The following is a 12,528-nucleotide window of genomic DNA, read 5'->3' as shown; positions in this document are numbered from 1 at the left end:
TGGCATCGCAGACAAGATCAAAGTATTAGAATCGAAAGGACTTGAATTGAAAAAGTGTATAGAGCTGTATTAAGAAGTTCATTCTATCTTAGGCACAATGTCCAACGACCGGTTTTTTAAGAAGTTCGAAGAAGTGTTATATCGGAATGTTGGATATAGTTCTCTGCTTGAAATTAATGATATTTTGAATGGAGATTCACGAGCTAGCGCCTTAACTGAATATATAACATTGACATGTGAAATAACATTATTTAAAATTGCTGTTGCTACATCGGTGGATGTAGAACGTTCCTTCTCAACCTACAAGTCAATTTTAACTAAAAAACGGCGGTGTTTCTCGTTCGATAGTCTGAAACAACATCTTGTTTTGACTTGCAACAATGAATTACTATAAGTATCTGGCTAACTGAAATGAAAATGTTTACTAGCCCAGGAGAAAAAACTACCTTTTTTGCATTTTCGGTATTTTTGAGAGACTTTCGAATATTATTTTGGGCTTTTTTGCATGTTTTCATACATATTTTCGTGCGTATTTTGTCTTTTTTTTGCATTCTTTCGTGCATACTCCAGAGTTTTTCATGCATTTTTGCATGCATATTTTGGACTTTAATTTTGCACGACTATCACAGCTCTAGTCATAAACTATCCCCCAGCACCCTCTTACGAGATATGTGTGCAAACAGCGGTAAGTGGGAGGCAGCGCAAGCGTTCGCAGGTAAGAGTATGGCACGACTTCGCCATATTGATTGTAGATAGTTACGACAACAGAGAAGGCGGACAGTTTCTGACGAACCGATGACAAGCACAGACGTTTGAGTGAAACACTTAATACAGTATAGTACGGAAGACAAGACGGTAGTGAGTTAATATAAAATATAACAACTGCAACTTTTCCGAAGTCCCTTTACTTTGGAACCACCTATAAACACAGTGGGAGTAATTGGAACTATCAATGGTGTATAGTCTCTATATGCCTGCAGAGTGGTACTTGTTTTGTCTTCGGACATAAATGCGGCTCTACAGAAGTTATATTTTTGTGGTCCCAGGGTAGAATTATAATTAGCCGAGGTGGAGCAGTGTTATACAAGGAGACGCAAAAGTAACCTTGCGATGTTTTTTGGCTGTAATTTAAAAAAAAAAATGAAAAACTTTGATTCTTCTTGTGGATTATTTTTATTTGGTCTTTTAATTTTTTTTACATCAAGTCGAGAATATGATGTCATGTAAATGGCCGCCGCCACAATTGATTGCCATTTGAGCCCTTTTTATGGCATTTTCCATCACTTTGGCCAAAACTTCCGGCGATAGGTCATCACATTCTTGACGGATATTGTCTTTAAGAGCTGCAAGAGTCTGAGGTTTGTTGACATAAACCCGCGACTTCAAAAAGCCCTACAAAAAGAAGTATGGAGCGGTCAAATCAGGCGATCTTGCTGGCCAGTGCAAATCGCCAAAACGAGAGATTAGGCGCCCGGGAAATGCATCCTTCAGCATATCAGTTGTGGCACGTGCAGAGTGTGCCGTTGCACCGTCCTGTTGGAACCACATGTTTTCCAATCCCAATTCATAAAGTTGCGGCAAAAAGAACTCGTTGATCATTGCTCTGTAGCGCTCACCATTCACAGTAACCGTTTGGCCCGCGACGTCTTCGAAGAAAAAAGGTCCGATGACTCCTCCAGCGAAAACAGCACACCATACAGTGACTTTGAACGGGTGTAATGGCTCTTTGTGGGTTACACGCGGATTTTCAATGCCCCAGAAGCGTAAATTTTGCTTATTTACGTACCCGCGAAGATGGAAATGGGCCTCATCACTCATGATGATGAAAAATCATCTTACTCTTGGTGGTGATTAAGGATGGCTTGAGCGTATGTTAGACGCGATTGGCGGTCAGCAGCTAACAGCTGATGCACCGTCCGGACTGTGCACGGAAACATCTTCAAATCTTGTACCAAAATTCACTGTAAAGACCGTCGACTGATACCCATTTGCGTGGCACGTCGTCTGGTCGATGTCGACGGCGCTTCCATGACATCCTCGCCTACAGCAGCAATATTCTCTGCAGAACGGCTACTCCGGGGTCTGCCACGCCTGGCAGCATCTCGTGTTGTGCCAGTCTCTTCGAGGCGAGCGGCTAAACGTCTCAGTGTTTCTCCAGTAGGCGTTGTATTAGTATTACGTGTGGGTTTGTTTGCAGTTTTGCATGCCTACGGCCGTAGATGCTTTGCTATACTGCCGATTTATCTGTGTAAATATTACTTCAGTCATGAGACTGAGTATATTTGCGTTTTGTCCTCCACCTTATCCTGGACACGGAAGTGGATTCACCCCAGATGTACGTGAGGACGGCACCCGTACTTCGACTTAAGAACCTTGAGGGACCCAAGATCGATACCCAGTACCAGGTGGCAACTCGCCTCCGAAGTGGTAGCGGATTTCTGCCTGGTGCACGAGTATTCTCTCCAGAGAGTCGTGCCAAGATCTTTGTTCTGAACACGGATGCGTATGAGGAGTTCTGCTGAACTACAGGAAGGACCCGGAATCCAGACACAGTTCGTACCAGTCTTTCTTTGCTACTCTCAATAAGAACGAACTTGCTGTTTTCGCAGGCTGGAATTTTTGCTATCTCTTTTTCCTGCCATTCTCGGGAAAAAGCATTGGAACAGTGCACCTTTACGATGCCGTCCACCACGCGTTTGCCCTCGAAAGTCGGCGCGTCTTTCGACTCACTGATAGCTTTCCCGAAGATAGCTGTCAAGATAGTCTTGTTGCCCTTTGGCCAATAGACCGCCTTGTTTGTCGATATGTATCTCCACCGTCATTGCTTTTGCTGCCATTCTCGCGAATGATTCGCCAGACGTTGACGGAAGAGTGTCATTCGACATTTAACCCATTAACGCCGGGGTACAGAACCCGTGGACCGATTGTCATGATTTTTCATACACCAGTTACTTCTGACCCTTTAGATGCAAAAAATGATTTAAAATTTTTTTTTTCATGCCACGCCCATTTCCCAGCCTGTACTTTTTAAAGTACAGCCGGCGTTAGTATATACATTTTTTCATTTCAAAAACTAAAAATGGGATTTGCCAAACAAGCGGTTTTATTTTAATTAAAACATAAATTTACAGAATGTGCTTACACTTACGAGTCCATAACTGTTTATTAACATTGAAAATCTCATAAATAAAGGAAAAAAGAAATAGTTTTAGATATTATGTGTGGTATTGAGCGAAACAATCTCTTTTTATGCAAAGGGTTTTTCTGCACATGGCGCATAACCAAATTGTGCGTTGATGGCATACGACGCAACGCAATTGCGAGTAATTTTTTGTGGAATATGGCCATGGGTGTTTCTTTCAACAGATGAAGAAGGTGCACGCCTTTTCCTAGAGACCCGTGATTTGCCTTCTATCAAATATTTCCGAACAATTGAACGCCTGAATTGCAGTTGTGTATTAAATTTATCGTTTTTGTTATTGAGTGATACATAAAACTTCCAAGCATTTGTCATGGTCAAATCAAGGAGATAAGTGAAAATTACCCACCACCATTTCTTTCCCTTCAGTGCTATACGATAGGCATTTACATTTTGGTCTATATTATCGACGCCACCCATATGTTTATTGTAAGTGGCATATAAATTTGGTTGTGGAACGTTGATCTTGCTTTGACTCTCGCGAGACCAGCGCTTAACATAATTCACAGGTGTTATTGTATATTTATTTCATTGTTGTCTGCAAGATGCAGATATTTTTTTATTTCGAGAAAGCGATCTCTTGGCATGGCTTGGGAAACAATATTGAGTCCAAGATCCTCGTCAAGTGACCAGTACGAACGCTGAGTTGGTATCTCATGGTAACCGGTTAAAAACAAGATACCTATAAATATTCTCATCTCCTCTACGTCAATTGTAAAGTTTCGATTGTTTTTATCGGAGCGTGCATATAACAACTATTTCGTCCGTTAAAAACTCTTTAAAAATCATTTTTGGTGTGTACTCATCAAAACTTTCCTTTGTTGGCTCAAATGTTTCAACATACGCACTGTCATTGTATTCGATCTTTTCTGAGCCATTTACAATTTCGGGTATCTGTAAAAGGAAAGTAAAAAACATGGGATTATGTATAATTTGTATGACGAGTAAAAAGCAATTGCCAACTTATTACCTATAGATAGGTTTTTCTCTGAAATTGAGCTCTGTCGCGATGTTGCCGCAGAAGTTGATGGTCCATCTAGTGTTGAGTCTATCACTGCAGCTGATGCAGAGGCCGTCGATTTATTGCAATCAATCATATCCTCAACAATGTCTAGTTCAATATGTCCGGGCACATCCGTCGGCATCATATTGTCGTCTAAATTATCATCATCAAACTCTTCCGTGTCAGTTAGTTGGTCTAGCTCCGGAGGAATGATGACCAAATCCGGAATGATATCATCATTACCTTCATCATAATTACACAAAAGACCATTAACTGCTTCCTGAAGACCTCGGAAGCTATTTTTGCCACGGAAAGTCATTTCTAAATTCGGTGGAGAAAAAACAAAAAATGTATACCATATACGCCGGCTGTACTTTTTAAAGTACACCAAACTTTGGGGGGTAGAAAAATAAATAAAATTGAATGTACCGCAAAAATCTTCTTTGTAGTATTCTTTCTAATGCTTTTCTATACACGTTTTTAATAAATAAATATAATATATTTAAATAGTCACAGTTTACTTTTTTCTCACTTCACAGACACACACCTCTTAAAAGATCAAAACTTTTTGTAACTGAGTGACTTTGACACATCACAAATGACACAATGCCAGTCCAATAACGGTAAAAAAAATTAACAGCTTAGATTGGACTATCAACTAACCACAGGATTCCCAACTTGATCGAAATCGATTAAAGTGTGTCCTAAAAAAATCTCGGAAAAAATCCCAATTTGCTGTACTTTATAAAGTACAGCTGGCGGGAATGGGTTAAGGTCCCTTAGTCTTTGCCTTGTCAATTTTCTCTAGTTCATCGACTCTACAGTTACCCTCAATGTCGCGATGGCCAGGAACCCATGTTATCATTAAGTGAAATGACTCAGCCATCTCGTTAAGAGATGTGCGGCATTTCATGGCTACCTTGGAGGTTTGTAAGGGTTTTTATCGCCACCTGGCTATCAGTTTTTTCGACAGATCACGCGTGACTTCTGTCAAAGTAAATACATACTTTTTTCAGTATTAATGCACATTTCATCATCTAAAGACTTACGTTTACAAATCGACGCTCTGTGAAAAGTGCTCAGGCCAGCTTGAAGTGTACGAATTTCCTTCATTTTTGGCTTAACGGCTACGGCAATAAGCAAAATTTCCATATTCGGGCTGAAAGGCAATTCGAAGCCATTCAAGAACAGGCATTACATGCATTGAAAACAACCGTTTGGATTCTATTGAATTCGATGCTTCATCTAAACTATCTTTTTCTGCTCAATTACATTGTGACTTGTAATTGAGCTTTTTGATAATGATATTTTTGTAGTAAGCAGTCATTAAGAACAATTGTTTATTGATTGCAGAATAAATAAATAAATTAAATTAAAGATTCCACTGAGCTTAGGTCGAATGAGGCAGTACCTCGCCTACCATTGATTTCCATACTTTCCACTACTTAGCACTAACAACAAACTTCGCACCTACTTGCATACGCTTCTACTTAATTCTTACTAAAGTTTCAGACAGTTTTCTTTGGAAATTGTATTTGTTTGTTTTTTAATGCTTTCACTTATACTTTTTTTATTTTTTCATATCTCTTTGCCTTGCCACAGCCTTTTGTTGATTTTAGCTCATCTTGTCGGCGTACTTAAATGCGTTTAATATCAAAGCTGTGTGTTTTTGTTTTCGTTGCTGTTTTGTGTATACCAGCCCATAGACTTTGGTTAACACGAAACTAATCTCGAAGTGAAGTTAACACGGTTGCATACCAAAACTTTCCTTTCATGTATGTGTTTATAACACACACACGCATACACTCAGCCAGACAGCAGCAAATGTTACATAATAGCGCGGCAGACGAGTACATCGCCGCGAAAGAAGCACCGAATTGGCAATTTGTTTATTGCCATTATCGTTTGTTGTGAACCTGAAGCTGCGTGTTTTCTTTAACTCAGCTGCGACTGCACAAAAGTTTACTATCTCGAGGTAGTTGTTGGTTTCTGCACCGCAGATATTGTCACACGCATCGCGTGGTTTGGTTTTTGTAACTTATCTATGCATGCGTCTGTGTATCCTTGGGGTTCTGTAGGTACTTATTTGCCCCTTTCCATGAATTCTTCCTTTGCCAGCTTTCTTCTTCGTCTGTTTGTTGGTGTTGCTTTGGCAATGAGTGTCTTGTGCATGAATAGTTCGTATTGTGGCAGTTATCATCCCAACGGCGACATATGCGGCTTGTCCTTGTGGCGTATTTAACCTGTCTGCCGACTGGATTACCAACAACAACAATTGTCCAAAGCAGTAACAAGAGGAATAGCAATAACATTTGCGAAGAAAGCCAGCGGAATGCAATTCGTTGCAGTTATCAAGAGACAGTCACACGACTCCCTCCACCATCCTGGACGCTGTTTGGCAAGCCTTTTGCGGGTAATGTGAAACGCGCGTTTATTTCTATGACTCTCAGTTGCATTTGCTTGCCATTCAAATGTGTTTTTCGCCGCCGTCTGTCTGTTTATGTAGGCAAATGTTTGTGTGTGTGTGGTTGTTGCATTGCTGTGTAGACGTGTTTTAGCATTACGCTTGTTGGTGTTTATTTTTTCTTGTTGTTTCTGTTTTTCTTGTTGTTTCTATTTTTTTTTTGTTCCTTGTGTTCCACTTCGTTGGTAGACATTTTGACGCCTGCTTTAAGTTCAGTTCTGCATTACGCGTCTTTTGTTACCTTAAGCACCGCAACCAAATACCCTCTAATACCACTCAACAACAGCTCACACTCAACCGCTACAGGCACATACATTTGCACACATATGGCCCCTCACGTTGGCTGTAACGGTTTATTTCCCCACGCAGTTGATACGCTTTTCAGCGTCATTCCATTTTTATTTGGCATTTAAATGCACTCAAATACCCTGTTGCAAGTGCAACGGTTGTGTGAAGTTGCTTTCTTGTGTCCCTCTGTTTCACAAACCCTTTTTCCAGTGCGTAGACCGAGCTGCATGCACTTGAGGAACATAAGTGTGCTCGGTTGTAAACCCAGCAAACCAGAAAGGAGCGGCAAGTGCTTGTGAACGAAATTTGTATCTATCCCAGGCTGAATAGTCTTTTGGGATGGAAAATTTGAGCATGGAGAGTCATCGTTAAGAACATTATTATCTAGGCCTTTTTTATCAATTTACCTAAAACAAAGCATTTTTTAAGTTTTCGTTTTAAAAGATTTTTTTTTCTTCTGTACCCACCTTTTTGAATGTTAGTTCAAGGGTTCTACCTTTTTCTGCTTTCAGATAAAAAGTATGATAATTAATAAAAATCATCAATAAAATTCGAAATAAGGCCTGACAGTTAAAAATAGCCGCGCTATTAAGTTTTGAATACGATTTTTCACAAAGTGTTTTCTAATTTATTCTTCTTCTTAATTGGCGCGATAACCACTTACGCGATTTTGGCCGAGTTTAACAAAGCGTGCCAGTCGTTTCTTTCTCGTGCTAACCGGCGCCAATTGGACACACCAAGTGAAGCCAAGTCCTTCTCCACCTGATCTTTCCAACGCAGAGGAGGCCTTCCTCTTCCTCTGCTACCACCAGCTGGTACCGCATCGAATACTTTCAAAGCCGGAGCGTTTGTATCCATTCGGACGACATACCCCAGCCAACGTAGCAGCTGGATCTTTATTCGCTGCGCTATGTCTATGTCGTCGTAAAGCTCATACAGCTTATCGTTCCATCGTCTGCGATATTCGCCGTTGCCAACGTGCAAAGGTCCAAAAATCTTACGCAGAATCTTTCTCTCGAACACTCCAAGCGTCGCTTCATCGGATGTTGTTATCGTCCACGCTTCTGCGCCATACATTAGGACGGGCATGATGAGAGCCTTGTAGTGTGTTAGTTGTATTCGTCGAGAGAGGACTTTACTACTCATTTACCTACTTAGGTCAAAGTAGCACTTGCTGGCAAGAGAGATTCTACGTTGGATTTCAAGGCTGACATTGTTATCGGTTTCAATTCACTTCATTAAAAAAAAGTTTGTCATAAAACTGTTCTGCAAATTATTTTAAAATCCAATTTGTGTTTTTAGCTATAGAAAAAGGTTTAACACTTAAATTGAGAAAATGACCCGTCGGCTGATTGCGTGCTCAACTTGTGGAGGGGACAATTGCATAAGAAGGAAAATATTAACCTTCATCGATTTGCCAAGCGTTAGCACGTGGCGAATAGATGAAGCAACTGGTACAAATAAACAAATTTTGATAGTAATGGAAAAGAGCTGCCAAAAACTGCACTTTCTTGGAGACACTTAATGAGTATTAGAAAGGCCGCGCTCATGCAGGGAAACATTTGTTGCTTCAACATGTTGCTTGTGATGTTCGTGCTCTGTAAACACACTCTGTGCTCTCGATCTTTTCAATATTGTTGTTGACTAAACAATTGCGAGCAACAAAGCTGCCGTGAATGAGCAACACCAAAAGAGAATTCGGAAATTTGAAGCAAGAAAATTCTCCCTATATGAATGCGGTCTAATGGAACTCTCTACAAAGAGAGTTGGTTAGGTATAACTATGCCCACTAGCGGCGAATCCTCCTCAATTACTTTGTTATTGCTTTCACAAGCAAGTTTTTCGCCAAGTGAGCGGAGCTAAGAGATAGGGAGCAGAGAAGTGGCGAAAAAAAGACCCCTATTGAAAAATTATGTTACTAAAAAAACGGAACCATTTTAAACCATTTTTATGCCTATTGGGGGCCTCATAATGGTATCAAAACGTCGGTTTATTGCCACTTGGGGAGTATCAGCGTGGTGCATCAACCATTTCACCTTCTTATCTACCTTCCTACCAAAACTATTTTACTTATTCAATTTCGTTCCTGAAAAAAAATCTGATTATTTTCTTAATTTTTTTTCGATAGTTAAATATATGACTCCTTGCTGAGTCTATTCAATTACATAGTTTGAAACTTTCCGAAATAACAGCGCCAAAAAAAAGAAAAAAAAGTGCGTGAATCTTAGTACACATAACAGAAGTGAAACTTTCAAGGCAGACAAAGAAAGAGGAAGAGACCCGAGAGAGAATGAGAGAGAGAGAGAGAGAGAGAAAGAATATATATCTAAATAAATTCACAACATTTGCAGAGAATACAAATAGACAAAATTTACAAAAAACGGAGAAAGGTCGACCGGTGTAGATAAACGCCGGACACAAATCGTGGCAACAACGCGCACTACTCCGAGCGTTTATCACCCGCACAAACGCAACGATTCCAGGACCTCAGCAACGGCACAAATTAGCGCAAGGCAATACCAATAAATCCGACGCCGAAATGGATATCACTTTATAGTACGCACAAGCACTAGCCAGGAAACGGAAATAAGCGCCAAAAAGTAGGCACCAAAAAAAAAACGCCCCAAACTGTAGGCACCAAGGAACTATTACTCCAAAATGTAGGCACCAAAAATATATTTCCTAAAAGTTTGCACCAACAAGCAAGCGCCAAGAAGTAGGCAGTGTTATTTCTCACTAGAAATTACCAACCACAAGGAAAAACTCAGGAAAAATAGCCTAAAGTGTATTTAAGACATATATAAGGTATAGCTCTCTCTCTCCTTTTCCTCTACGTTATATCTTTTTTCTCTCTCGCGGCACGAAAATTCCCAAAACGTTGCATGGCCCTGAAATTTTACTCTCCATTCTCGCTCAACCATCGACGCCTAAGAAGTTTCACTTCAAAAAGTTTGCGCTACGAGTTTCACCTTTTTTTTCCAAGCATAGGAATACATTTTATTTCAAGGGCACATACTGTTAATGACAGCGAGCCAAGTAGGGTAAAAATTTCTTATAGGAGCGGAAATTTTTTTTAACTTAAAAAATTTGCCCTCTCAGAAAAGCCAACAAAATAAAACCTCCTTCCTAATGTTTAAGTAAGGTTCGAGTATTGAGAAACTTTTGTTTCTTTGGGAAAATCTCTGATGTTACTATCATGATTTCCAAGCAATAAAACTTTTAAATACACAAAAAAAACAAAATGGAAATATTTTTTTGGAAATATTTTTGAATAATATACAAATTTGGTATTTTTCCTAAAGTTTTGTTTAGATAAAAAATTTCTTTCGAGATACAACTACTTGAAAAAGCATTTCTGTCAAATTTTAAAATTTTCAGCTGTGACTATTTTGCAAAATAAATTTGAAAAAATTGTAAAATATAATAACTTAGCGCATTTATTTAGCACCGCAAGTATTACAAAGCTACAAAGTTGAAGAAAAAGCTTTGATACACTACTCTCTTTTTCTAGCGAACAATTCCGCACTATATTTGGCTTCTTAAGCGCCATGAAAGACCGCCTCATAAAAAATCATCTGCCGTTCGGAGACGGCGTAACACTCTTTTTACCGCTCTTTACTTTTTCACCTCCCAACGTGCGTTTGTGCTACTTGTGCGATTTGTTTGTCATCTATGATTTGTTTAGTACTCGCACCGATATGTAAGCTAAAAGTCCATCTCACTTCTGACGCTGTCTCGGACGACTCTCTTGTATTTATGATACTTCTAATCACAACAATTACAATCATTGAAATTCATGTGATATGTAATAACAACAAAAGCGACGCAGTGGCGCCAAGCAGTCCGCTCACTTGCATACAAGTGGTCATCTATGTATGTATGTACAAGTCTACCCTCATTGGCAAACGGTACTCCGCTCTGTCGGCGACATATACATAAAAGCGAAAGAGAGAAGGAGTGCAGAAGACTTCACCCTAAACAGCTAACGATCGCTTCTGTTTGGTGTATACGAACTTCAGCATTTCAATAGGGCGATTCAGCAACTTTTAAAAATTGTGCCATTTGTTTCAGCAGTCGCGAAAGCATTTTTGTTCTATATACTAATAAAACTTGCAGTCACTAATAAAATAGCCTACCACAAAAATGAAACCCGAAAAGTTTGCAGCCTGTTTTGGACTGAAGGCTGACATTAATAAAAGAAATAAATAAGAGAAAAAAAGTATGTATTTTGACTGAAAAATAAAAAAAAAGCAAACAATTGTGAAAAGTGGAACTTAGTAATACGTGAGGAAAGTTCTTTATTCCCTCGAAAAGACTCCAGGAGATTCCCCACAAATAAAAGTCCAAAGGTGATATCACGCGATCTTGGTGGTCAATCCATTGGTTCGAGACGAGAGATAAATTGCTCACCGAAATAACGGCGCAGTAAATCTATTGTTTCACGAACTGTATGGCAAGTAGCACCGCCCCCCATCTTGGACCGATTATTCCTTCAGTTCAAAGGCCGCACCAAATGGTTGTCCGGTTGTTTTTAATGGATGTAATGGCTGTTCTTGAATGACTTTGAGAAATTTTCCTTATTGACGTAGCCATCAAGCCAAAAATGGGCCTCATCGCTGAAAACCATAAGTTCGCCGGAGCGCGCGATGAACACTTTTGACAGGAGTCGATTTTCGTAATACAATTGAAAGATTTGTAAATTTTGTGTAGGCGCAAGTCTTTCCCTGATAAATTTCTATGAATATCCAAAAACTACAGTAGTAACGAGTGATCTGTCAAAAAAAAAAAAAAATCCTATTGGAAAAGTACCTCCAATCTGATCACTCGTTATATGAACTAAGAGGACTACAAAACTGGAGATATTTTAAAATATTTGCCTTAAATTCATTAAAATCACCCACTTGTGCGAACAAAATTTGTATATACCTATTCACCTTTTCAATTTATACAATAAAAAAATATTGGAGTGTACTTTGCTGCGCTTGTATGTATAGTTTTATGAAATAAGTTTTCCAATAATTTTATTTGCTTGCGGAACGATTCTGTTTACTGGGTAATGGTCGCGCCTATTCATTTGCCCAAGTGCTTGTAATGCGTTAAAATGCGTGTCATGGCAATTGTTGCGGTCTGCCTGTCAATTGAACTTAACACCTTCACCTCAAAATGATGGCTATGAGAAATTGTCGCTTTTACAACCCCCCCCTAAATGAAGTTTGCCATAATTAAGGGGGTGATTTATAAGTAGAAAGTATTCCATTTACTTTAGCTATTTTTCAATCGGATTAATTATAAATTGTATTTGTAGTTAATCGAGGTCTAGCAGTACTAGTCTTAGGTATTAAGTGCGTAATACAGAAGTCCTAACTTTGTAGTTCAACACTTGGTATCAACTGTAAATTATCCACTAAGTACCAGTTGAGGAATACGCAAGTATTGGGTATCAAATTAAGTTTCCGTCCTTTCTTAGCCAAAGCTACGAATTATATAAACAATTAAATAATGCCATTGGAAGCTACAACTTTACTCCACCTTTCAGGCAGCATACGGATTCCGCTGACAAAAAATTCGACTCCT

This window comes from Anastrepha obliqua, chromosome 4, assembly GCF_027943255.1.
Source record: "Anastrepha obliqua isolate idAnaObli1 chromosome 4, idAnaObli1_1.0, whole genome shotgun sequence".
Classification (NCBI taxonomy): Eukaryota; Metazoa; Arthropoda; class Insecta; order Diptera; family Tephritidae; genus Anastrepha; species Anastrepha obliqua.
Note: the sequence above shows the minus strand (reverse complement) of the source record.